The sequence below is a fragment of the Gopherus flavomarginatus genome, chromosome 6 (assembly GCF_025201925.1).
Source record: "Gopherus flavomarginatus isolate rGopFla2 chromosome 6, rGopFla2.mat.asm, whole genome shotgun sequence".
Taxonomy (NCBI): Eukaryota; Metazoa; Chordata; order Testudines; family Testudinidae; genus Gopherus; species Gopherus flavomarginatus.
Window position 1 is genome coordinate 56,144,810 of NC_066622.1, and position 20,411 is coordinate 56,165,220.

A 20,411-nucleotide genomic window follows, 5' to 3' on the forward strand; every position below is an offset into this window, starting at 1 on the left:
CCTGGAGCTGGTGTTGGGGCCCCAGGGGTTGGGCCCCTGGAGCTATGGTTCGGGCCCCCAGGGTTTGGGCCCCTGGAGCTGGTGTTGGGGCCCCCAGGGGTTTGGCCCCTGGAGCTGGTGTTGGGGCCCCCAGGGGTTGGGCCCCTGGAGCTATGGTTCGGGCCCCCAGGGGTTGGGCCCCTGGAGCTGGTGTTGGGGCCCCCAGGGGTTGGGCCCCTGGAGCTATGGTTCGGGCCCCCAGGGGTTGGGCCCTGGAGCTGGTGTTGGGGCCCCAGGGGTTGGGCCCCTGGAGCTGGTGTTGGGGCCCCCAGGGGTTGGGCCCCTGGAGCTGGTGTTGGGGCCCCAGGGGTTGGGCCCCTGGAGCTGGTGTTGGGGCCCCCAGGGGTTGGGCCCCTGGAGCTATGGTTCGGGCCCCCAGGGGTTGGGCCCCTGGAGCTGGTGTTGGGGCCCCCAGGGGTTGGGCCCCTGGAGCTGGTGTTGGGGCCCCCAGGGTTTGGGCCCCTGGAGCTATGGTTCGGGCCCCCAGGGGTTGGGCCCCTGGAGCTGGTGTTGGGGCCCCCAGGGGTTGGGCCCCTGGAGCTGGTGTTGGGGCCCCCAGGGGTTGGGCCCCTGGAGCTATGGTTCGGGCCCCCAGGGGTTGGGCCCCTGGAGCTGGTGTTGGGGCCCCAGGGGTTGGGCCCTGGAGCTGGTGTTGGGGCCCCCAGGGGTTGGGCCCCTGGAGCTGGTGTTGGGGCCCCCAGGGGTTGGGCCCCTGGAGCTATGGTTCGGGCCCCCAGGGGTTGGGCCCCTGGAGCTGGTGTTTGGGCCCCCAGGGGTTGGGCCCCTGGAGCTATGGTTTGGGGCCCCCAGGGGTTGGGCCCCTGGAGCTGGTTTTGGGCCCCCAGGGGTTGGGCCCCTGGAGCTGGTGTTGGGGCCCCCAGGGGTTGGGCCCCTGGAGCTATGGTTTGGGCCCCCAGGGTTTGGCCCCTGGAGCTATGGTTCGGGCCCCAGGGGTTGGGCCCCTGGAGCTGGTGTTGGGGCCCCAGGGGTTGGGCCCCTGGAGCTATGGTTCGGGCCCCCAGGGGTTGGGCCCCTGGAGCTGGTGTTGGGGCCCCAGGGGTTGGGCCCCTGGAGCTGGTGTTGGGGCCCCCAGGGGTTGGGCCCCTGGAGCTATGGTTCGGGCCCCCAGGGGTTGGGCCCCTGGAGCTGGTGTTGGGGCCCCCAGGGGTTGGGCCCCTGGAGCTGGTGTTGGGGCCCCCAGGGGTTGGGCCCCTGGAGCTATGGTTCGGGCCCCCAGGGGTTGGGCCCCTGGAGCTATGGTTCGGGCCCCCAGGGGTTGGGCCCCTGGAGCTGGTGTTGGGGCCCCAGGGGTTGGGCCCCTGGAGCTATGGTTCGGGCCCCCAGGGGTTGGGCCCCTGGAGCTATGGTTCGGGCCCCCAGGGGTTGGGCCCCTGGAGCTGGTGTTGGGCCCCCAGGGGTTGGGCCCCTGGAGCTATGGTTCGGGCCCCCAGGGGTTGGGCCCCTGGAGCTGGTGTTGGGGCCCCCAGGGGTTGGGCCCCTGGAGCTGGTTCGGGCCCCCAGGGGTTGGGCCCCTGGAGCTGGTTTTGGGGCCCCCAGGGGTTGGGCCCCTGGAGCTGGTGTTGGGGCCCCCAGGGGTTGGGCCCCTGGAGCTATGGTTCGGGCCCCCAGGGGTTGGGCCCCTGGAGCTGGTGTTGGGGCCCCCAGGGGTTGGGCCCCTGGAGCTGGTGTTGGGGCCCCCAGGGGTTGGGCCCCTGGAGCTATGGTTCGGGCCCCCAGGGGTTGGGCCCCTGGAGCTGGTGTTCGGGCCCCCAGGGGTTGGGCCCCTGGAGCTGGTGTTGGGGCCCCCAGGGGTTGGGCCCCTGGAGCTATGGTTCGGGCCCCCAGGGGTTGGGCCCCTGGAGCTGGTGTTGGGGCCCCCAGGGGTTGGGCCCCTGGAGCTGGTGTTCGGGCCCCCAGGGGTTGGGCCCCTGGAGCTATGGTTCGGGCCCCCAGGGGTTGGGCCCCTGGAGCTGGTGTTGGGGCCCCCAGGGGTTGGGCCCCTGGAGCTATGGTTCGGGCCCCCAGGGGTTGGGCCCCTGGAGCTGGTGTTGGGGCCCCCAGGGGTTGGGCCCCTGGAGCTGGTGTTGGGGCCCCCAGGGGTTGGGCCCCTGGAGCTGGTGTTGGGGCCCCCAGGGGTTGGGCCCCTGGAGCTGGTGTTGGGGCCCCAGGGGTTGGGCCCCTGGAGCTGGTGTTGGGGCCCCCAGGGGTTGGGCCCCTGGAGCTATGGTTCGGGCCCCCAGGGGTTGGGCCCCTGGAGCTGGTGTTGGGGCCCCCAGGGGTTGGGCCCCTGGAGCTGGTGTTTGGGCCCCCAGGGGTTGGGCCCCTGGAGCTGGTGTTGGGGCCCCCAGGGGTTGGGCCCCTGGAGCTGGTGTTGGGGCCCCCAGGGGTTGGGCCCCTGGAGCTGGTGTTGGGGCCCCAGGGGTTGGGCCCCTGGAGCTGGTGTTGGGGCCCCCAGGGGTTGGGCCCCTGGAGCTGGTGTTGGGGCCCCCAGGGTTTGGCCCCTGGAGCTATGGTTCGGGCCCCCAGGGGTTGGTCCCTGGAGCTGGTGTTGGGGCCCCCAGGGGTTGGGCCCCTGGAGCTGGTGTTGGGGCCCCCAGGGGTTGGGCCCCTGGAGCTATGGTTCGGGCCCCCAGGGGTTGGGCCCCTGGAGCTGGTGTTGGGGCCCCCAGGGGTTGGGCCCCTGGAGCTGGTGTTGGGGCCCCCAGGGGTTGGGCCCCTGGAGCTGGTGTTGGGGCCCCCAGGGGTTGGGCCCCTGGAGCTATGGTTCGGGCCCCCAGGGGTTGGGCCCCTGGAGCTGGTGTTGGGGCCCCCAGGGGTTGGGCCCCTGGAGCTGGTGTTGGGGCCCCCAGGGGTTGGGCCCCTGGAGCTGGTGTTGGGGCCCCCAGGGGTTGGGCCCCTGGAGCTGGTGTTGGGGCCCCCAGGGGTTGGGCCCCTGGAGCTGGTGTTGGGGCCCCAGGGGTTGGGCCCCTGGAGCTATGGTTCGGGCCCCCAGGGGTTGGGCCCCTGGAGCTGGTGTTGGGGCCCCAGGGGTTGGGCCCCTGGAGCTATGGTTCGGGCCCCCAGGGGTTGGGCCCCTGGAGCTGGTGTTGGGCCCCCAGGGGTTGGCCCCTGGAGCTGGTGTTGGGGCCCCCAGGGGTTGGGCCCCTGGAGCTATGGTTCGGGCCCCCAGGGGTTGGGCCCCTGGAGCTGGTGTTGGGGCCCCCAGGGGTTGGGCCCCTGGAGCTGGTGTTGGGGCCCCCAGGGGTTGGGCCCCTGGAGCTGGTGTTGGGGCCCCCAGGGGTTGGGCCCCTGGAGCTATGGTTCGGGCCCCCAGGGGTTGGGCCCCTGGAGCTGGTGTTTGGGGCCCCCAGGGGTTGGGCCCCTGGAGCTGGTGTTGGGGCCCCCAGGGGTTGGGCCCCTGGAGCTATGGTTCGGGCCCCCAGGGGTTGGGCCCCTGGAGCTGGTGTTGGGGCCCCCAGGGGTTGGGCCCCTGGAGCTATGGTTCGGGCCCCCAGGGGTTGGGCCCCTGGAGCTGGTGTTGGGGCCCCCAGGGGTTGGGCCCCTGGAGCTGGTGTTGGGGCCCCAGGGGTTGGGCCCCTGGAGCTATGGTTCGGGCCCCCAGGGTTTGGGCCCCTGGAGCTGGTGTTGGGGCCCCCAGGGGTTGGGCCCCTGGAGCTGGTGTTGGGGCCCCCAGGGGTTGGGCCCCTGGAGCTATGGTTCGGGCCCCCAGGGGTTGGGCCCCTGGAGCTGGTGTTGGGCCCCAGGGGTTGGGCCCCTGGAGCTATGTTCGGGCCCCCAGGGGTTGGGCCCCTGGAGCTGGTGTTGGGGCCCCCAGGGGTTGGGCCCCTGGAGCTGGTGTTGGGGCCCCCAGGGGTTGGGCCCCTGGAGCTATGGTTCGGGCCCCCAGGGGTTGGGCCCCTGGAGCTGGTGTTTGGGCCCCCAGGGGTTGGGCCCCTGGAGCTGGTGTTGGGGCCCCCAGGGGTTGGGCCCCTGGAGCTGGTGTTGGGGCCCCCAGGGGTTGGGCCCCTGGAGCTATGGTTCGGGCCCCAGGGGTTGGGCCCCTGGAGCTGGTGTTTGGGCCCCCAGGGGTTGGGCCCCTGGAGCTGGTGTTGGGGCCCCCAGGGGTTGGGCCCCTGGAGCTATGGTTCGGGCCCCCAGGGGTTGGGCCCCTGGAGCTGGTGTTGGGGCCCCCAGGGGTTGGGCCCCTGGAGCTGGTGTTGGGGCCCCCAGGGGTTGGGCCCCTGGAGCTATGGTTCGGGCCCCCAGGGGTTGGGCCCCTGGAGCTGGTGTTGGGGCCCCCAGGGGTTGGGCCCCTGGAGCTATGGTTCGGGCCCCCAGGGGTTGGGCCCCTGGAGCTGGTGTTTTGGGCCCCCAGGGGTTGGGCCCCTGGAGCTGGTTTTGGGGGCCCCCAGGGGTTGGGCCCCTGGAGCTATGGTGGGCCCCCAGGGGTTGGGCCCCTGGAGCTGGTGTTGGGGCCCCCAGGGGTTGGGCCCCTGGAGCTATGGTTCGGGCCCCAGGGGTTGGGCCCCTGGAGCTGGTGTTGGGGCCCCCAGGGGTTGGGCCCTGGAGCTGGTGTTGGGGCCCCCAGGGGTTGGGCCCCTGGAGCTATGGTTCGGGCCCCCAGGGGTTGGGCCCCTGGAGCTATGGTTCGGGCCCCAGGGGTTGGGCCCCTGGAGCTGGTGTGGGGGGCCCCAGGGGTTGGGCCCTGGAGCTGGTGTTGGGGCCCCCAGGGGTTGGGCCCCTGGAGCTATGGTTCGGGCCCCCAGGGTTTGGGCCCCTGGAGCTGGTGTTGGGGCCCCCAGGGGTTGGGCCCCTGGAGCTGGTGTTGGGGCCCCCAGGGGTTGGGCCCCTGGAGCTATGGTTCGGGCCCCCAGGGGTTGGGCCCCTGGAGCTGGTGTTGGGGCCCCCAGGGGTTGGGCCCCTGGAGCTATGGTTCGGGCCCCCAGGGGTTGGGCCCCTGGAGCTGGTTTTGGGGCCCCCAGGGGTTGGGCCCCTGGAGCTATGGTTCGGGCCCCCAGGGGTTGGGCCCCTGGAGCTGGTGTTGGGGCCCCCAGGGGTTGGGCCCCTGGAGCTATGGTTCGGGCCCCCAGGGGTTGGGCCCCTGGAGCTGGTGTTGGGGCCCCAGGGGTTGGGCCCCTGGAGCTGGTGTTGGGGCCCCCAGGGGTTGGGCCCCTGGAGCTATGGTTCGGGCCCCCAGGGGTTGGGCCCCTGGAGCTGGTGTTGGGGCCCCCAGGGGTTGGGCCCCTGGAGCTATGGTTCGGGGCCCCCAGGGGTTGGGCCCCTGGAGCTGGTGGTTCGGGCCCCCAGGGGTTGGGCCCCTGGAGCTGGTGTTGGGGCCCCCAGGGGTTGGGCCCCTGGAGCTATGGTTCGGGCCCCCAGGGTTTGGGCCCCTGGAGCTGGTGTTTGGCCCCCAGGGTTTGGGCCCCTGGAGCTATGGTTCGGGCCCCCAGGGGTTGGGCCCCTGGAGCTGGTGTTGGGGCCCCCAGGGGTTGGGCCCCTGGAGCTATGGTTCGGGCCCCCAGGGGTTGGGCCCCTGGAGCTGGTGTTGGGGCCCCCAGGGGTTGGGCCCCTGGAGCTATGGTTCGGGCCCCCAGGGGTTGGGCCCCTGGAGCTGGTGTTGGGCGCCCCCGGGGGTTGAGCCCCTGGAGCTTATGGTTCGGGACCCCAGGGGTTGGGACCCTGGACCTGGTGTTGGGGGTCCCCCAGGGGTTGGGCCCCTGGTGAACTCGGTGTTTGGTCCCCCAGGCGGGTTGGGCCCCCTTTAGCTGGTGTTTTGGGCCCCAGGGGTTGGGCCCCCTGGAGCTATGGTGTCGGAGCCCCAAGGGTTTGGACCCCTGGAGCTGGTGTTGGGGCCCCAGGGGTTGAGCCCCTGGAGCTATGGTTCGCGCCCCCAGGGGTTGGGCCCCTGGAGCTGGTGTTGGGGCCCCCAGGGGTTGGGCCCCTGGAGCTGGTGTTGGGGCCCCCAGGGGTTGGGCCCCTGGAGCTATGGTTCGGGCCCACAGGGGTTGGGCCCCTGGAGCTATGGTTCGGGCAATCAGGGGTTGTGCCCCCTGGAGCTGGTGTTGGGGCCCCCAGGGGTTGGGCCCCTGGAGCTATGGTTCGGGCCCTCAGGGGTTGAGCCCCTGGAGCTGATGTTGGGCCCACCAGGGGTTGGGCCCCTGGAGCTATGGTTCGGGCCCCCAGGGGTTGGGCCCCTGGAGCTGGTGTTGGGGCCCCCAGGGGTTAGGCCCCTGGAGCTATGGTTCTGGCCCCCAGGGGTTGGGCCCCTGGAGCTGGTTTTGGGGAACCCCGGGGCTGGGCTCCTGAAGCTGGTGTTCGGGCCCCCAGGGGTTGGGCCCCTGGAGTTATGGTTCGGGCCCCCAGGGGTTGGGCCACTGGAGCTGGTGTTTGGGCCCCCAGGGGTTGTGCCCCTGGAGCTGGTGTTGGGGCCCCCAGGGGTTGGGCCCTTGAGCTGGTGTTGGAGCCCCCAGGGTTTGGGCCCCTGGAGCTGGTGTTGGGGGCCAAAGGGGTTGAGCCCCTGGAGCTGGTGTTGGGGCCCCCAGGGGTTGGGCCCCTGGAGCTATGGTTCGCGCCCCCAAGGGTTTGGCCCCTGGAGCTGGTGTTGGGGCCCCCAGGGGTTGGGCCCCTGGAGCTGGTGTTGGAGCCCTCAGGGGTTGGGCCCCTGGAGCTGGTGTTGGGGGCCCCAGGGGTTGTGCCCCTGGAGCTGATGTTGGGGCCCCCACGGGTTGGAACCCTGGAGCTGGTGTTGGGGCACCCAGGTTTTGTGCCCCTGGAGCTATGGTTCGGGCCCCAGGGTTTTGGGCCCCTGGAGCTGGTGTTGGGCGCCCCAGGGGTTGAGCCCCTGGAGCTGGTGTTGGGGCAACGAAGGGGTTGGACCCCTGGAGCTGGTGTTGGGGCACCCAGGTCTTGTGCCCCTGGAGCTATGGTTCGGGCCCCCAGGGGTTGGGCCCCTGGAGCTGGTGTTCGGGGCCCCGAGGGGTTGGCCCCTGGAGCTGGTGTTGGGGCACCCAGGGTTTGTGCCCCTGGAGCTATGGTTCGGGCCCCCAGGGGTTGGGCCCCTGGAGCTGGTGTTGGGGCCCCAGGGGTTGGGCCCCTGGAGCTGGTGTTGGGGCACCCAGGGGTTGGGCCCCTGGAGCTATGGTTCGGGCCCCCCAGGGGTTGGGCCCCTGGAGCTGGTGTTGGGGCCCCCAGGGGTTGGGCCCCTGGAGCTATGGTTCGGGCCCCCAGGGGTTGGGCCCCTGGAGCTGGTGTTGGGGCCCCCAGGGGTTGGGCCCCTGGAGCTATGGTTCGGGGCCCCCAGGGGTTTGGCCCCTGGAGCTGGTGTTGGGGCCCCAGGGGTTGGGCCCCTGGAGCTGGTGTTGGGGCCCCCAGGGGTTGAGCCATGGAGCTGGTGTTCGGGCCCCCAGAGGTTGGCCCCTTGGAGCTGGTGTTGGGGCCCCCAGGGTTTGGGCCCCTGGAGCTATGGTTCGGCCACTCAGGGGTTGGGCCCCTGGAGCTGGTGTTGGTGCCCCCAGGGGTTGGGCCCCTGAAGCTGGTGTTGGGGCACCCAGGGTTTGGGCCCCTGGAGCTATGGTTCGGGACCCCAGGGGTTGGGCCCCTGGAGCTGGTGTAGGGGCCCCGAGGGGTTGGGCCCCTGGAGCTAGTGTTCGGGCCCCCAGGCGTTGGGCCCCTGGAGCTGGTGTTGGGGACCCCAGGGGTTGGGACCCCTGGAGCTATGGATCGGGCCCCCAGGGGTTGGGCCCCTGGAGCCGGTGTTCGGGGCCCCCTGGGGGTTGGGCCCCTGGAGCTGGTGTTGGGGCCCCCAGGGGTTGGGCCCCTGGAGCTATGGTTCGAGCCCTCAGGGGTTGGGCCCCTGGAGCTGGTGTTGGGGCCCCCAGGGGTTGGGCCTCTGGAGCTTGTGTTGGGGAACCCAGGGGTTGAGCCCCTGGAGCTATGGTTCGGGCCCCCAGGGGTTGGGCCCCTGGAGCTGGTGTTGGGGCCCCCAGGGGTTGGGCCTCTGGAGCTTGTGTTGAGGCACCCAGGGGTTGAGCCCCTGGAGCTGGTGTTGGGGCCCCCAGGGGTTGGGCCCCTGGAGCTATGGTTCGGGCCCCAGGGGTTGGGCCCCTGGAGCTGGTGTTTGGGCCCCCAGGGGTTGGGCCCCTGGAGCTGGTGTTGGGCCCCCCAGGGGTTGGGCCCCGGGAGCTATGGTTCTGGCCCCCACGGGTTGGGCCCCTGGAGCTGGTGTTGGGGCCCCCAGGGGTTGGACCCCTGGAGCTGGTGTTGGGGCCCCCAGGGGTTGGGCCAATGGAGCTATGGTTCGGGCCCCCAGGGGTTGGGCCCCTGGAGCTGGTGTTGGAGCCCCCAGGGGTTGAGCCCCTGGAGCTGGTGTTGGGGCCCCCAGGGGTTGGGCCCCTGGAGATATGGTTCGAGCCCCCAGGGGTTGGGCCCCTGGAGCTGGTGTTGGGGCCCCCAGGGGTTGGGCCCCTGGAGCTCCTGTTGGGGCCCCCAGGGGTTGGGCCCCTGGAGCTATGGTTCGGGCCCCCAGGGGTTGGGCCCCTGGAGCTACGGTTTGGGCCCCCAGGGGTTGGGCCCCTGGAGCTGGTGTTGGGGCCCCCAGGGGTTGGGCCCCTGGATCTATGGTTCGGGCCCCCAGGGGTTGGTCCCTGGACCTATGGTTCGGGCCCCCAGAGGTTGGGCCCCTGGAGCTGGTGTTGGGGCACCCAGGGGTTGGGCCCCTGGAGCTGGTGTTGGGGCCCCCACGGGTTGGTCCCCTGGAGCTATGGTTTGGGCCCCCAGGGGTTGGGCCCCTGGAGCTGGTGTTGGGGTCCCCAGGGGTTGGGCCCCTGGAGCTGGTATTTGGGCCCCCGGGGTTTGGGCCCCTGGAGCTGTTGTTGGGGCCCTCAGGGATTGGGCCCCTGGAGCTGGTGTTGGAGCCCCCAGGGGTTGGGCCCCTGGAGCTATGGTTCGGTCCCCCAGGGGTTGGGCCCCTGGAGCTGGTGTTGGGGCGCCCAGGGGTTGGGCCCCTGGAGCTATGGTTCCGGCCCCCATGGTTTGGGATCCTGGAGCTGGTGTTGGGGCCCCCAGGGGTTTGGCCCTTGGAGCTGGTGTTGGGGCCCCCAGGGGTTGGTCCCCTGGAGCTATGGTTCGGGCCCCCAGGGGTTGGTCCCCTGGAGCTGGTGTTGGGGCCCCCAGGGGTTGGGCCCCTGGAGATGGTGTTGGGGCCCCCAGGGGTTGGGCCCCTGGAGCTATGGTTCGGGCCCCCAGGGGTTGGGCCCCAGCAGCTGGTGTAGGGGCCCCGAGGGGTTGGGCCACTGGAGCTGGTGTTGGGGCCCCCAGGGGTTGGGCCCCTGGAGCTGGTGTTGGGGCCCCAGGGTTTGGGCCCCTGGAGCTGATGTTGGGGCCCCTAGGGGTTGGGCCCCTGGAGCTATGGTTCGGGCCCCCAGGGCTTGGGCCCCTGGAGCTATGGTTCGGGCCCCCAGGGGTTGGGACCCTGGAGCTACGGTTCGGGCCCCAAGGGTTTTGGGCCCCTGGAGCTGGTTTTGGGGACCCCAGGGGTTGGGCCCCTGGAGCTATGGTTCGGGCCCCCAGGGGTTGGCCCCTGGACCTATGGTTCGGGCCCCCAGGGGTTGGGCCCCTGGAGCTGGTGTTGGGGCCCCCACGGGGTTGGTCCCCTGGAGCTATGGTTTGGGCCCCCAGGGGTTGGGCCCCTGGAGCTGGTGTTGGGGTCCCCCAGGGGTTGGGCCCCTGGAGCTGGTGTTTGGGCCCCCGGGGTTTGGGCCCCTGGAGCTGGTGTTGGGGCCCCCAGGGGTTGGACTTCTGGAGCTGGTGTTGGAGCCCCCAGGGGTTTGGCCCTTGGAGCTGGTGTTGGGGCCCCCAGGGGTTGGGCCCCTGGAGCTATAGTTCGGGCCCCCAGGGGTTGGTCCCCTGGAGCTGGTGTTGGGGCCCCCAGGGGTTGGGCCCCTGGAGATGGTGTTGGGGCCCCCAGGGGTTGGGCCCCTGGAGCTATGGTTCGGGCCCCCAGGGGTTGGGCCCCTGGAACTGGTGTAGGGGCCCCGAGGGGTTGGGCCCCTGGAGCTGTTGTTGGGGCCCCCAGGGGTTGGGCCCCTGGAGCTGGTGTTGGGGCCCCAGGGTTTGGGCCCCTTGAGCTGATGTTGGGGCCCCTAGGGGTTGGGCCCCTGGAGCTATGGTTCGGGCCCCCAGGGTCTGGGACCCTGGAGCTGGTGTTGGGGCGCCCAGAGGTTGGGCCCCTGGAGCTATGGTTCCGGGCCCCCAGGGGTTGGGCCCCTGGAGCTGGTGTTGGGGCCCCCAGGGGTTTGGCCCCTGGAGCTGGTGTTGGGGCCCCCAGGGGTTGGGCCCCTGGAGCTATGGTTCGGGCTCCCAGGGGTTGGGCCCCTGGAGCTGGTGTTGGGGCCCCCAGGGGTTGGGCCCCTGGAGCTGGTGTTCGAGGACCCCAGGGGTTGGGCCCCTGGAGCTGGTGTAGGGGCCCCGAGGGGTTGGGCCCCTGGAGTTGGTGTTGGGGCCCCCAGGGGTTGGGCCCCTCGAGTTGGTGTTGTGGCCCACAGGGGTTGGGCCCCTGGAGCTATGGTTCGGGCCCCTAGGTGTTGGGCCCCTGGAGCTGGTGTAGGGGCCCCGAGGGGTTTGGCCCTTGGAGCTGGTGTTGGGGCCCCCAGGGGTTGGGCCCCTGGAGCTATTGTTCGGGCCCCCAGGGGTTGGGCCCCTTTAGCTGGTGTTGGGGCGCCCAGGGGTTGGGCCCCTGGAGCTATGGTTCCGGCCCTAAGGGGTTGGGCCCCTGGAGCTGGTGTTGGGGCCCCCAGGGTTTGGGCCCCTGGAGCTATGGTTCGGGCTCCCAGGGGTTGGGCCCCTGGAGCTGGTGTTGTGGCCCCCAGGGGTTGGGCCCCTGGAGCTATGGTTCGGGACCCCAGGGGTTGGGCCCCTGGAGCTGGTGTAGGGGCCCCGAGGGGTTGGGCCACTGAAGCTGGTGTTGGGGCCCCCAGGGTTTGGGACCCTGGAGTTGGTGTTGGGGCCCCCAGGGGTTGGGCCCCTGGAGCTATGGTTCGGGCCCCCAGGGTTTGGGAACCCTTGAGCTGGTGTTTGCGCCCCCAGGGGTTGGGCCCCGGGAGCTAAGGTTTGGGAACCCAGGGGTTGGGCCCCTGGAGCTGGTGTTGGGGCCCCCAGGGGTTGGGCCCCTGGAGCTATGGTTAGGACCTCCAGGGGTTGGGCCCCTGGAGCTGATGTTGGGGCCCCCAGGGGTTGGGCCCCTGGAGCTATGGTTCGAAGCCCCAGGGGTTGGACCCTTGGAGCTGGTGTTGGGGCCCCAGGGGTTGGGCCCCTGGAGCTATGGTTAGGACCTCCAGGGGTTGGGCCCCTGGAGCTGATGTTGGGGCCCCCAGGGGTTGGGCCCCTGGAGCTGATGTTGGGCCGCCAAGGGGTTGGACCCCTGGATCTATGGTTCGGGCCCCCAGGGGTTGGGCCCATGGAGCTGGTGTTCTGGCCCCCAGGGGTTGGGCCCCTGGAGCGGGTGTTGGGGCCGCCAGGGGTTGGGCCCCTGGAGCTATGGTTCGGGCCCACAGGGGTTGGGCCCCTGGAGCTATGGCTCGGGCCCTCAGGGGTTGGGCCCTTGGAGCTGGTGTTGGGGCCCCCAGGGGTTGGGCCCCTGGAGCTATGGTTCGGGCCCCCAGGGGTTGGGCCCCTGGACCTGATGTTGGGCCCACCAGGGGTTGTGCCCCTGGAGCTATGGTTCGGGCCCCCAGGGGTTGGGACCCTGGAGCTCGTGTTGGGGCCCCCAGGGGTTAGGCCCCTGGAACTATGGTTCGGGCCCCCAGGGGTTGGGCCCCTGGAGCTGGTTTTGGTTCCCCCAGGGTTTGGGCACCTGGAGCTGGTGTTGGGGCCCCCAGGGGTTGGTCCTCTGGTGCTATGGTTCGGGCCCCCAGGGGTTGGGCCCCTGGAGCTGGTGTTGGGGCCCCCAGGGGCTGGGCTACTGGAGCTATGGTTCGGGCCCCCAGGGGTTGGGCCCCTGGAGCTGGTGTTGGGGCCCCCAGGGGCTGGGCTCCTGAAGCTGGTGTTCGGGCCCCCAGGGGTTGGGCCCCTGGAGTTATGGTTCTGGCCCCCAGGGATTGGGCCCCTGGAGCTGGTGTTGGGGCCCCCAGGGGTTGGGCCACTGGAGCTGGTGTTTGGGCCCCCAGGGGTTGTGCCCCTGGAGCTGGTGTTGGGGCCCCCAGGGGTTGGGCCCCTGGAGCTGGTGTTGGGGCCCCCAGGGGTTGGGCCCCTGGAGCTGGTGTTGGGGGCCCAAGGGGTTGAGCCCCTGGAGCTGGTGTTGGGGCCCCCAGGGGTTGGGCCCCTGGAGCTATGGTTCGGGCCCCCAGGGGTTGGGCCCCTGGAGCTGGTGTTTGGTCCCCCAGGGGTTGGGCCCCTGGAGCTGGTGTTGGGGCCCCCAGGGGTTGGGCCCCTGGAGCTGGTGTTGGAGCCCCCAGGGGTTGGGCCCCTGGAGCTGGTGTTGGGGGCCCCAGGGGTTGAGCCCCTGGAGCTGATGTTGGGGCCCCCACGGGTTGGAACCCTGGAGCTGGTGTTGGGGCACCCAGGGGTTGGGCCCCTGGAGCTATGGTTCGGGCCCCCAGGGTTTGGGCCCCTGGAGCTGGTGTTGGGGCCCCCCAGGGGTTTGGCCCCTGGAGCTGGTGTTGGGGCCCCCAGGGGTTTGGACCCTGGAGCTATGGTTCGGGCCCCCAGGGGTTGGGCCCCTGGAGCTGGTGTTGGGGCCCCCAGGGTTTGGGCACCTGGAGCTGGTGTTGGGGCCCCCAGGGGTTGGGCCCCTGGTGCTATGGTTCGGGCCCCCAGGGGTTGGGCCCCTGGAGCTGGTGTTGGGGCACCCAGGGGTTGGGCCCCTGGAGCTGGTGTTGGGGCCTCCAGGGGTTGGGCCCCTGGAGCTATGGTTCAGGCCCCCAGGGGTTGGGCCCCTGGAGCTGGTGTTGGGGCCCCCAGGGGTTGGGCTACTGGAGCTATGGTTCGAGCCCCCAGGGGTTGGGCCCCTGGAGCTGGTGTTGGGGCCCCCAGGGGCTGGGCTCCTGAAGCTGGTGTTCGGGCCCCCAGGGGTTGGGCCCCTGGAGTTATGGTTCGGGCCCCCAGGGATTGGGCCCCTGGAGCTGGTGTTGGGGCCCCCAGGGGTTGGGCCACTGGAGCTGGTGTTTGGGCCCCCAGGGGTTGTGCCCCTGGAGCTGGTGTTGGGGCCCCCACGGGTTGGGCCCCTTGAGCTGGTGTTGGAGCCCCCAGGGGTTGGGCCCCTGGAGCTGGTGTTGGGGTCCCCAGGGGTTGGGCCCCTGGAGCTGGTATTTGGGCCCCCGGGGTTTGGGCCCCTGGAGCTGGTGTTGGGGCCCCCAGGGATTGGGCCCCTGGAGCTGGTGTTGGAGCCCCCAGGGGTTGGGCCTCTGGAGCTATGGTTCGGTCCCCCAAGGGGTTGGGCCCCTGGAGCTGGTGTTGGGGCGCCCAGGGGTTGGGCCCCTGGAGCTATGGTTCCGGCCCCCATGGTTTGGGATCCTGGAGCTGGTGTTGGGGCCCCCAGGGGTTTGGCCCTTGGAGCTGGTGTTGGGGCCCCCAGGGGTTGGTCCCCTGGAGCTATAGTTCGGGCCCCCAGGGGTTGGTCCCCTGGAGCTGGTGTTGGGGCCCCCAGGGGTTGGGCCCCTGGAGATGGTGTTGGGGCCCCCAGGGGTTGGGCCCCTGGAGCTATGGTTCGGGCCCCCAGGGGTTGTTCCCCAGCAGCTGGTGTAGGGGCCCCGAGGGGTTGGGCCACTGGAGCTGGTGTTGGGGCCCCCAGGGGTTGGGCCCCTGGAGCTGGTGTTGGGGCCCCAGGGTTTGGGCCCCTGGAGCTGATGTTGGGGCCCCTAGGGGTTGGGCCCCTGGAGCTATGGTTCGGGCCCCCAGGGTCTGAGCCACTGGAGCTGGTGTTGGGGCCCCCAGGGGTTGGGCCGCTGGAGCTGGTGTTGGGGCCCCAGGGTTTGGGCCCCTGGAGCTGATGTTGGGGCCCCCAGGGGTTGGGCCCCTGGAGCTATGGTTCGGGCCCCCAGGGGTTGGGACCCTGGAGCTACGGTTCGGGCCCCAAGGGGTTGGGCCCCTGGAGCTGGTTTTGGGGACCCCAGGGGTTGGGCCCCTGGATCTATGGTTCGGGCCCCCAGGGGTTGGCCCCTGGACCTATGGTTCGGGCCCCCAGGGGTTGGGCCCCTGGAGCTGGTGTTGGGGCCCCCACGGGTTGGTCCCCTGGAGCTATGGTTTGGGCCCCCAGGGGTTGGGCCCCTGGAGCTGGTGTTGGGGTCCCCAGGGGTTGGGCCCCTGGAGCTGGTGTTTGGGCCCCCGGGGTTTGGGCCCCTGGAGCTGGTGTTGGGGCCCCCAGGGGTTGGACTTCTGGAGCTTTTGTTGGAGCCCCCAGGGGTTTGGCCCTTGGAGCTGGTGTTGGGGCCCCCAGGGGTTGGGCCCCTGGAGCTATAGTTCGGGCCCCCAGGGGTTGGTCCCCTGGAGCTGGTGTTGGGGCCCCTAGGGGTTGGGCCCCTGGAGATGGTGTTGGGGCCCCCAGGGGTTGGGCCCCTGGAGCTATGGTTCGGGCCCCCAGGGGTTGGGCCCCTGGAGCTGGTGTAGGGGCCCCGAGGGGTTGGGCCACTGGAGCTGTTGTTGGGGCCCCCAGGGGTTGGGCCCCTGGAGCTGGTGTTGGGGCCCCAGGGTTTGGGCCCCTTGAGCTGATGTTGGGGCCCCTAGGGGTTGGGCCCCTGGAGCTATGGTTCGGGACCCCAGGGTCTGGGACAGTGGAGCTGGTGTTGGGGCGCCCAGAGGTTGGGCCCCTGGAGCTATGGTTCCGGCCCCCAGGGGTTGGGCCCCTGGAGCTGGTGTTGGGGCCCCCAGGGGTTTGGCCCCTGGAGCTGGTGTTGGGGCCCCCAGGGGTTGGGCCCCTGGAGCTATGGTTCGGGCTCCCAGGGGTTGGGCCCCTGGAGCTGGTGTTGGGGCCCCCAGGGGTTGGGCCCCTGGAGCTATGGTTCGAGACCCCAGGGGTTGGGCCCCTGGAGCTGGTGTAGGGGCCCCGAGGGGTTGGGCCCCTGGAGTTGGTGTTGGGGCCCCCAGGGGTTGGGCCCCTCGAGTTGGTGTTGTGGCCCACAGGGGTTGGGCCCCTGGAGCTATGGTTCGGGCCCCTAGGTGTTGGGCCCCTGGAGCTGGTGTTGGGGCCCCCAGGGGTTGGGCCCCTGGAGCTGGTGTTGGGGCCCCCAGGGGTTGGGCCCCTGGAGCTATGGTTCGGGCCCCCAGGGGCTGGGCCCCTGGAGCCGGTGTTGGGGCCCCCAGGGGTTGGGCCCCTGGAGCTGGTGTTGGGGCACCCAGTGGTTGTGCCCCTGGAGCTGGTGTTGGGGCCCCCAGGGGTTGGGCCCCTGGAGCTATGGTTCGGGCCCCCAGGGGTTGGGCCCCTGGAGGGGGTGTTGGGGCCCCCAGGGGTTGGGCCCCTGGAGCTATGGTTCGGGCCCCCAGGGGTTGGGCCCCTGGAGCTATGGTTCGGGCTCTAAGGGGTTGGGCCCCTGGAGCTGCTGTTGAGCCCCCAGTGGTTGGGCCCCTGGAGCTATGGTTCGGGGTGCCAGTGTTTGGGCCCCTGGAGCTGGAGTTTTCGCCCCCAGGGGTTGGGTCCCGGGAGCTATGGTTCGGGCCCCCAGGGGTTGGGCCCCTGGAGCGGGTGTTAGGGCCCCCAGGGATTGTACCCCTGGAGCTATGGTTCGGGATCCCAGGGGTTGGGCCCCTGGAGCTGGTGTTGGGGCCCCCAGGGGTTGGGCCCCTGGAGCTATGGTTCGGGCCCCCAGGGGTTGGGCCCCTGGAGCTGGTGTTGGGGGCCCAAGGAGTTGAGCCCCTGGAGCTGGTGTTGGGGCCCCCAGGGGTTGGGCCCCTGGAGCTATGGTTTGGGCCCCCAGGGGTTGGGCCCCTGGAGCTGGTTTTGGGGTCCAAAGGGGTTGGGCCCCTGGAACTGGTGTTTGGTCCCCCAGGGGTTGGGCCCCTTGAGCTGGTGTTGGGGCCCCCAGGGGTTGGGCCCCTGGAGCTGGTGTTGGGGCCCCCAGGGGTTGGGCCCCTGGAGCTATGGTTCGGGCCCCCAGGGGTTGGGCCCCTGGAGCTGGTGTAGGGGCCCCGAGGGGATGGGCCACTGGAGCTGGTGTTGGGGCCCCCAGGGGTTGGGCCCCTGGAGCTGGTGTTGGGGCCCCCAGGGGTTGGGCCCCTGGAGCTATTGTTCGGGCCCCCAGGGGTTGGGCCCCTTTAGCTGGTGTTGGGGCGCCCAGGGGTTGGGCCCCTGGAGCTATGGTTCCGGCCCTAAGGGGTTGGGCCCCTGGAGCTGGTGTTGGGGCCCCCAGGGTTTGGGCCCCTGGAGCTATGGTTCGGGCTCCCAGGGGTTGGGCCCCTGGAGCTGGTGTTGTGGCCCCCAGGGGTTGGGCCCCTGGAGCTATGGTTCGGGACCCCAGGGGTTGGGCCCCTGGAGCTGGTGTAGGGGCCCCGAGGGGTTGGGCCACTGAAGCTGGTGTTGGGGCCCCCAGGGTTTGGGACCCTGGAGTTGGTGTTGGGGCCCCCAGGGGTTGGGCCCCTGGAGCTATGGTTCGGGCCCCCAGGGTTTGGGAACCCTTGAGCTGGTGTTTGCGCCCCCAGGGGTTGGGCCCCGGGAGCTAAGGTTTGGGAACCCAGGGGTTGGGCCCCTGGAGCTGGTGTTGGGGCCCCCAGGGGTTGGGCCCCTGGAGCTATGGTTCGAAGCCCCAGGGGTTGGACCCTTGGAGCTGGTGTTGGGGCCCCAGGGGTTGGGCCCCTGGAGCTATGGTTAGGACCTCCAGGGGTTGGGCCCCTGGAGCTGATGTTGGGGCCCCCAGGGGTTGGGCCCCTGGAGCTGATGTTGGGCCGCCCAGGGGTTGGACCCCTGGATCTATGGTTCGGGCCCCCAGGGGTTGGGCCCATGGAGCTGGTGTTCTGGCCCCCAGGGGTTGGGCCCCTGGAGCGGGTGTTGGGGCCCCCAGGGGTTGGGCCCCTGGAGCTATGGTTCGGGCCCACAGGGGTTGGGCCCCTGGAGCTATGGCTCGGGCCCTCAGGGGTTGGGCCCTTGGAGCTGGTGTTGGGGCCCCCAGGGGTTGGGCCCCTGGAGCTATGGTTCGGGCCCCCAGGGGTTGGGCCCCTGGACCTGATGTTGGGCCCACCAGGGGTTGTGCCCCTGGAGCTATGGTTCGGGCCCCCAGGGGTTGGGACCCTGGAGCTCGTGTTGGGGCCCCCAGGGGTTAGGCCCCTGGAACTATGGTTCGGGCCCCCAGGGGTTGGGCCCCTGGAGCTGGTTTTGGGGTCCCCAGGGTTTGGGCACCTGGAGCTGGTGTTGGGGCCCCCAGGGGTTGGTCCTCTGGTGCTATGATTCGGGCCCCCAGGGGTTGGGCCCCTGGAGCTGGTGTTGGGGCACCCAGGGGTTGGGCCCCTGGAGCTGGTGTTGGGGCCCCCAGGGGCTGGGCTACTGGAGCTATGGTTCGGGCCCCCAGGGGTTGGGCCCCTGGAGCTGGTGTTGGGGCCCCCAGGGGCTGGGCTCCTGAAGCTGGTGTTCGGGCCCCCAGGGGTTGGGCCCCTGGAGTTATGGTTCTGGCCCCCAGGGATTGGGCCCCTGGAGCTGGTGTTGGGGCCCCCAGGGGTTGGGCCACTGGAGCTGGTGTTTGGGCCCCCAGGGGTTGTGCCCCTGGAGCTGGTGTTGGGGCCCCCACGGGTTGGGCCCCTTGAGCTGGTGTTGGGGCCCCCAGGGGTTGGGCCCCTGGAGCTGGTGTTGGGGGCCCAAGGGGTTGAGCCCCTGGAGCTGGTGTTGGGGCCCCCAGGGGTTGGGCCCCTGGAGCTATGGTTCGGGCCCCCAGGGGTTTGGCCCCTGGAGCTGGTGTTTGGTCCCCCAGGGGTTGGGCCCCTTGAGCTGGTGTTGGGGCCCCCAGGGGTTGGGCCCCTGGAGCTGGTGTTGGAGCCCCCAGGGGTTGGGCCCCTGGAGCTGGTGTTGGGGGCCCCAGGGGTTGAGCCCCTGGAGCTGATGTTGGGGCCCCCACGGGTTGGAACCCTGGAGCTGGTGTTGGGGCACCCAGGGGTTGGGCCCCTGGAGCTATGGTTCGGGCCCCCAGGGTTTGGGCCCCTGGAGCTGGTGTTGGGGCCCCCCAGGGGTTTGGCCCCTGGAGCTGGTGTTGGGGCCCCCAGGGGTTTGGACCCTGGAGCTATGGTTCGGGCCCCCAGGGGTTGGGCCCCTGGAGCTGGTGTTGGGGCCCCCAGGGTTTGGGCACCTGGAGCTGGTGTTGGGGCCCCCAGGGGTTGGTCCTCTGGAGCTATGGTTCGGGCCCCCAGGGGTTGGGCCCCTGGAGCTGGTGTTGGGGCCCCCAGGGGTTGGGCCCCTGGAGCTGGTGTTGGGGCCCCCAGGGGTTGGGCCCCTGGAGCTATGGTTCAGGCCCCCAGGGGTTGGGCCCCTGGAGCTGGTGTTGGGGCCCCCAGGGGTTGGGCTACTGGAGCTATGGTTCGAGCCCCCAGGGGTTGGGCCCCTGGAGCTGGTGTTGGGGCCCCCAGGGGCTGGGCTCCTGAAGCTGGTGTTCGGGCCCCCAGGGGTTGGGCCCCTGGAGTTATGGTTCGGGCCCCCAGGGATTGGGCCCCTGGAGCTGGTGTTGGGGCCCCCAGGGGTTGGGCCACTGGAGCTGGTGTTTGGGCCCCCAGGGGTTGTGCCCCTGGAGCTGGTGTTGGGGCCCCCACGGGTTGGGCCCCTTGAGCTGGTGTTGGAGCCCCCAGGGGTTGGGCCCCTGGAGCTGGTGTTGGGGGCCCAAGGGGTTGAGCCCCTGGAACTGGTGTTGGGGTCCCCAGGGGTTGGGCCCCTGGAGCTATGGTTCGGGCCCCCAGGGGTTTGGCCCCTGGAGCTGGTGTTTGGTCCCCTAGGGGTTGGGCCCCTTGAGCTGGTGTTGGGGCCCCCAGGGGTTTTGCCCCTGGAGCTGGTGTTGGAGCCCCCAGGGGTTGGGCCCCTGGAGCTCGTGTTGGGGGCCCCAGGGGTTGAGCCCCTGGAGCTGATGTTGGGGCCCCCACGGGTTGGAACCCTGGAGCTGGTGTTGGGGCACCCAGGGGTTGTGCCCCTGGAGCTATGGTTCGGGCCCCCAGGGTTTGGGCCCCTGGAGCTGGTGTTGGGGCCCCCAGGGGTTTGGCCCCTGGAGCTGGTGTTGGGGCCCCCAGGGGTTTGGACCCTGGAGCTATGGTTCGGGCCCCCAGGGGTTGGGCCCCTGGAGCTGGTGTTGGGGCCCCCAGGGGTTGGGCCCCTGGAGCTGGTGTTGGGGCCCCCAGGGGTTGGGCCCCTGGAGCTATGGTTCGGGCCCCCAGGGGTTGGGCCCTGGAGCTGGTGTAGGGGCCCCGAGGGGTTGGGCCACTGGAGCTGGTGTTGGGGCCCCCAGGGGTTGGGCCCCTGGAGCTATGGTTCGGGCTCTCAGGGGTTGGGCCCCTGGAGCTATGGTTCGGGCCCTCAGGGGTTGGGCCCCTGGAGCTGGTGTTGGGGCCCCCAGGGGCTGGGCTCCTGAAGCTGGTGTTCGGGCCCCCAGGGGTTGGGCCCCTGGAGCTATGGTTCGGGCCCCCAGGGATTGGGCCCCTGGAGCTGGTGTTGGGGCCCCCAGGGGTTGGGCCCCTGGAGCTATGGTTCGGGCCCCCAGGGGTTGGGCCACTGGAGCAGGTGTTTGGGCCCCCAGGGGTTGGGCCCCTGGAGCTGGTGTTCGGGATCCCCAGGGGTTGGGCCCCTTGTGCTGGTGTTGGAGCCCCCAGGGGTTGGGCCCCTGGAGCTGGTGTTGGGGGCCCCAGGGGTTGAGCCCCTGGAGCTGGTGTTGGGGCCCCCAGGGGTTGGGCCCCTGGAGCTATGGTACGGGACCCCAGGGGTTGGGCCCCTGGACCTGGTGCTGGGGTCCCCAGGGGTTGGGCCCCTGGAACTGGTGTTTGGTCCCCCAGGGGTTGGGCCCCTTGAGCAGGTGTTGGGGCCCCCAGGGGTTGGGCCCCTGGAGCTGGTGTTGGAGCCCCCAGGGGTTGGGCCCCTGGAGCTGGTCTTGGGGGCCCCAGGGGTTGAGCCCCTGGAGCTGGTGTTGGGGCAACCAAGGGGTTGGACCCCTGTAGCTGGTGTTGGGGCACCCAGGTTTTGTGCCCCTGGAGCTATGGTTCGGGCCCCCAGGGTTTGGGAACCTGGAGCTGGTGTTGGGTTCCCCAGGGGTTTGGCCCCTGGAGCTGGTGTTGGGGCACCCTGGGGTTTGGCCCCTGGAGCTATGGTTCGGGACCCCAGGGGTTGGACCCCTGGAGCTGGTGTAGGGGCCCCGAGGGGTTGGGCCACTGGAGCTGGTGTTGGGGCCCCCAGGGGTTGGGCCCCTGGAGCTATGGTTCAGGCCCCCAGGGGTTGGGCCCCTGGAGCTGGTGTT